The following is a 5,079-nucleotide window of genomic DNA, read 5'->3' as shown; positions in this document are numbered from 1 at the left end:
CAGACAATTTGCTTAGTTAACGAAAGGCAACACACACAGCTCGCTTCTTGACATTGTCCTACTTGTCCATGTAACGGATCACGCGTGATGACGTTAAAGTAAAGGTATGAAACACTCACCGAAGAAGCCAATGCCGAAGACAGAGGATGAATGCCACTTCTATCCTCTCCGCTAGACTGACACCCGTCAGAACAGGAAATAATGAAGAGGCTCGCCTAACCGACATAACCTCCTCAAGGTGTCGTGGACTTTTGTTCATTTATTTCACGACGCGCACCTACGTTCCAACGGAGAGACACTACACCACTAAGATTTGATTACACACATGTGTAGGACGAAAATACTTCTGTAAAACCGGTGAAGCCGAAGTAAGTCGACCGAACTTATGCACTTTCAAGATTGTTCTTGGCACTTTGCCACTTTGCTTGCTCTGCAGAGAGAGAGAGAATCACAGTTTTGTGGCCAATGGCGTCGCCAACGGAAGGCCAGAATGGGCGGGTGTTTTTAAAAATGCCTGGCGCTGCAGCAGACAATGCGGCCTTGTGGCCGGTGCCGGAGCCGGAGCCGGAATCGAATAGAATGAGAAATGTATGAGTGGGTGTATGAGAACAAAACCATGAAACCTGGGCATGGGGCTGTTCATCGCGTTGTTCTGTGGGCTGCGGGAGTTTCTGTTACCTTAGAGTGTAGAAAATTAACGGATTCCAAATTCCAGTCGTAGTAGTGAAGTGAATGTGACATCAATTTCTTTTTTTGGGCATAGTCGGTGTCGTCGTGCGCAGTGAAAGGAAAGGCTGGAACATTGTCGGTGGCCCGGCCCCCGGCCCGATGTCGAGGTTATAGTGACGAGAACCGAGAGGGAGAGACACCCCTTCTGACATTCATCAGCCTGTTGTCAGCTCAGCTGCTGGACAAATCCTGATGACCGAAATTATGCGGTAAGTTAAATTGTTCTGCATGAATGAATGTCAGTAACATCTAGGCATACAGTAGTGGCGACTGGAAAGGACATGATTGGCTCCAACAGTGCTTTTAGGAGTGAGCTGCTCTTGTCAAAGCTGGGAAGGCAAACTCACTGCTAACTCAAATAACATTCAACATTGAGTAGAATGAGATTGGAAAGATGAGTGCCAGTTACAAGACTGTTTTACTCTTTTACGACAGCTAAAAAGTTAACTGTTCATATATGTTACGATTCTGGGTTTGTATAGATGGATGATATGCCTGGCTAAAAATAACAGCTTAATAGTATGAACACTAATTGCGTGGAAATTAAAAAGAGGATAAAAAATATCTTAGATCTTTAAAACTGATCCACACCAATATGAATGAGCTGATGATGTCAGTAAGAAAACGACTAATCACCCACTCTTCATGAACTGATTTTGGTTGTGGAAATATATTTAGAAAGTAGGCCTATTGAATAAAAGATTCGATACCTGTAACCAAGTATCTTCATTACCAGGTTTATTATTGTTAAAATTTGATTTTCTCCTAATCTATATGCAAACTTAATTTCGTTTGCAAGTGCCCAAATACCTCTGATTGCTCGCCGCTCCCACATAACGCTCTTTTTTTTTTCGACACGCTCGCCCTCCCCTACCCGGCCCTGACTCCACGACGACGCGCACCTAAACAGGCAATTTCGCGCGCTCGGCGGCAGCTTGCTGGCGCGCGGCCCCGGGGGCTACTTGACCGGTCACGCCCTTCCCCGCCCCGCCCCGCACCGCCACTGTTTGCTCGCTATTGCCTGCAAACCTTGTTTCCGCCGCATTTTCCCCCATTTTGCCACCGAATATGGAAACAGAGCGAGGGTGCGGGCGGCCCTACCACGGCACCAGGCTGCGTGGCGCGCCTCGGCCGCAAGATGGGGTGCGCGTGCATGGCGGGGCGGGGACCGGCGGGGCCGGCCTGTTTATTCGCCAATTTTGAACCGCATTTCTTATCTCCTATGCGGGTGGGCTCCGAAGGCGGCCAATTTCTTTCTACCGAATTTCGTCGCGATGGCGTTAAGCCTACGATTTCGCTCCTCAGCACCGAGAGGCGCCTGCAGACTCTGTGTCGGCGGACGGCGCTGCGGCGTGGGTGTCCGCGGGATGCGGACGAACGGCTCGCTCCGCCCCGTCCGACGACAGTCAGGGTCAGGGAGGAGGAGGAAGTATCCCGAGGTAGAACACTAGGTTCGTCATCCGTTCTGTATTGCCTAAAACGTGTCCGTGCCACGTCGGCCGTGAGTTCCGTTTTTGTGCCAACTTCCGCTTTGTTCGAGGCGTTCTGCCCCCCGCCACCACCACCCACCGCCAGTCCCCGTCCGGCCCCGCGACACGGAACGGGCGGTTACAAGGGTTAGGACCGGCCGGGCCAGTCACATTCATGTTTGTCCGGACAAAGCCAAACATTTCGGGCAATTAACCCTGTCGTGGCGGGGCGAGGCGGAGCGGGGCGGGCAGCTCGGCTGTCGCGGCTCGTTTTATGGCGGTGAGCCCCGGACACACCTTTACGATAGCGGCTGCGTGCGGACATGGCCGGCCCGCCCGCGGACGCCACCCCGCCGCGCCGTACGTCCCGGAGGGCGCCGCCTCGCCCCGCCCCGCCCCGCTCCGCCGCGCCCGCCGCGCCCCGCGTGTCACACAGGGATTCACCGGGGCGGCGCGTGGCGGTGCAGGGCGCTCGGGCCCTCGAACCTTATCGCTGCCGTCGTGTATGTCAATCGTCGACAACGCAAACAAGGGCGCGCGCGCGCACGGTGTGGCGCGGCGGAGCGGGACGGGGCGGGGTGAGCATGAAATGAGCCGGGCGGGCATAACGGTGATCACCGGCTTGTCGGCCGCGGTGGAGATAGTCGATCGCTGTCCTTGTCACGGGCGTCGCGGCCGCGCGCGTCACGTGAGCCCGGCGCGGCGCGGGTTTGAATAAATGGGCAGGGCGGTGTGTATGATCGGAGAGCGAGTTTTATTTCCCTTCCCCCCCGATAAACAAAACGAGGACTCCACTCCTGGAGAGCGCAGTTGTCGGCCGGAGGTGGGGGCGGAGGTCCCAGGCGGTGGCGCTGCGGCTGCGGGCGAGAGGAGCTCGCTGCGGGTGACAGCCGCGGGTGATTACCGCTGCAGCCATTAGAGACGCGCTGCAGCGGCGCCCTCGCCTTGAAAGGCGCCTCCTTACGCAAGGCGAGGTGGTGGTGGTGGTGGGGAGGTGGCTTTGCACCGGCAGGTGCTGGAGGTGGTCGCCCGGAGCACTGCGCACGTTGCAGCGATTCTGAAACGTTCGCCGTGCATGTGTGTCCTGCTCCGGCGTGGCTTCCAGCGGAGATCGGGTGTGTCCGCGCAGGTGGTGGAGGTGGCGCGGAGTACTGAGCACGCTGAAGCTTTCACGAAAGTTCGCCCTGCATGCGTCACGTACCTGGCGCACCGCGAGGCTCGCCGCGAGCCCCCCGCGTCCTGCCCGGCGGAGTACAGGTCTCCAGCAGACATCAGGTGCGCCTCGGCCGAGGCATGACTTCGGGGTGGAGGGCGGGGACGGGGGCGGCGCCACAAAGGACACGGCGGGATCGCGGTGCGGGTCGGCGGGGCGAGGCGGGACGCGCCTCCTCCCGTTTGCGGATGACAGTTTGGTGAGGGTGGGGACCCGCGCCGCCCCGCGCCACAGCGGACACAAAATACAATAGTGAACGAAAACGATGTCTGGAGAGTCAGAGTGGAGTGATTTCCTCGGGCGGGCGGCTCACCCCCTTGCCACGCCATGCCCTGCTGCCACGCCCCACCCTACCCACCCCGCCCCACCCCACCCCACATTCCAACGTCAATCTCTGGCTCGCTTTCATCTCGGGGCGGCGCCCATTAGCGGTGCGTCGCGACGCCCCGGTGAGCCTCCCGGGCGCCTCAGCTCAGCTCGGTGCGGGGCTGGGCCGGGACTTTAGGGGGAGCGCCCCTCCAGCCGTGAGCGGCAGCGTCGAGGCAGCCTCGCGGTCGCCGATAAGACTCTGATTAGCTTCTTTTACATGACCGTGCTTCCCCCGCCGCCCCTCCGCCCTCGCCGCCCCCGCCGCCGCCTGCTGCTTGACGTTAATCAGCGTGACTTGGTGCGGTGCGGGGGCGGGGCGGGTGGTCCTCCGTGTTGCACAGCGCAAATAATAACGCTTTCGCATCCCTCGCGCTGCGCCGCTTTCCTTCGTCTTAATGAGGAGAAATATTTTGAAGATATAATCACCGGCGAGTAGCGCTTCTCCTTCGCCTCGCTCTGAGTGTGGCCGCCGGGTAGGGCCGGGCAGCCTCTGATGAACCGTCTTGTTATCAGACGCCCCCTCCCACCTCTCTCTCTCTCTGTCTCTCTCGCTCCCGCCCCGGACGCCGCGGAGTCCGCGCGGGGTATTTCTGCATTTCAAGACTAATTACAACTTTAACTTTATTGAGGAATTCCCATCGCCCACCCCCAGGAGGTCCGCTCATCACGACATCCGGCTAATGAAGTGAGACATTTTATTTATTACAGAGAGATGGGCCAAAATTAGTTGAATGTTGGGAGGGGCCAGGAGCAAAGGAGACTGCTGCCGCTCGCTCGAGTGGGGCTGTAATCTTGCGCACCCTGACAATTCATAAGGGCAACCATCGTTTGGTTGGCTCTGGGAGCACCATGTACGTACAATGGTTGCCATAGCTGATCATTTTTCTATAGTTGTGAAGACCTTGCGGCCAAGAAAATGATCAGGAATCATCCGCAAATAAAGTTGCAAAGTATTTAGTTCAAAAACCATTATTACTTTTACAGTGTGGCGTGGCGGCCGTGGGAGAGGTGGGTAACGTCGCCGCTGTCTTCCTCAAACGGATGGGAAGAGAGGCCGGTGCGGCGGACACTCCATCGACATATACGTAGTGTCGTAGTGTCGGGCAGGTTGCGCTGCTGGGGACAATAGTGGCGGTACTGGAGATGGTGCTGGTGATGTGCTGCAGCAGCTGCACCGCCAGGTCGCACGCCTCTCGCGACCGCTGGAGTGTCCTCTCTCCCGCCGTCTCTCCCTCCTCTCACTTTCTCTGTTGCGCCGGACTATAGATAGCCTTTTGTCTCGATCGGTCGAGGACCGCT

At 57.6% G+C, this 5,079-nt stretch overlaps 1 protein-coding gene across 1 annotated transcript in view; it reads left to right on the top strand.

The window, feature by feature from the left end:
• The first annotated feature begins 610 nt into the window (after nucleotides 1–610).
• The window catches only part of LOC113206228 (EF-hand domain-containing family member C2-like), a 49,402-nt gene continuing 44,933 nt past the window's right edge, over nucleotides 611–5,079 (top strand). Inside the window, exon 1 of the mRNA XM_052271195.1 lies at nucleotides 611–938. The gene's annotated coding sequence lies outside the window, so the exon portion shown is untranslated. The remainder of the gene's footprint in view (nucleotides 939–5,079) is intronic.

The sequence above is a fragment of the Frankliniella occidentalis genome, unplaced genomic scaffold (genome assembly GCF_000697945.3).
Source record: "Frankliniella occidentalis isolate FOCC.00 unplaced genomic scaffold, Focc_3.1 Scaffold153, whole genome shotgun sequence".
NCBI classification, from domain to species: domain Eukaryota; kingdom Metazoa; phylum Arthropoda; class Insecta; order Thysanoptera; family Thripidae; genus Frankliniella; species Frankliniella occidentalis.
Note: the sequence above shows the minus strand (reverse complement) of the source record. Positions and strands in the feature narration are given on the sequence as shown.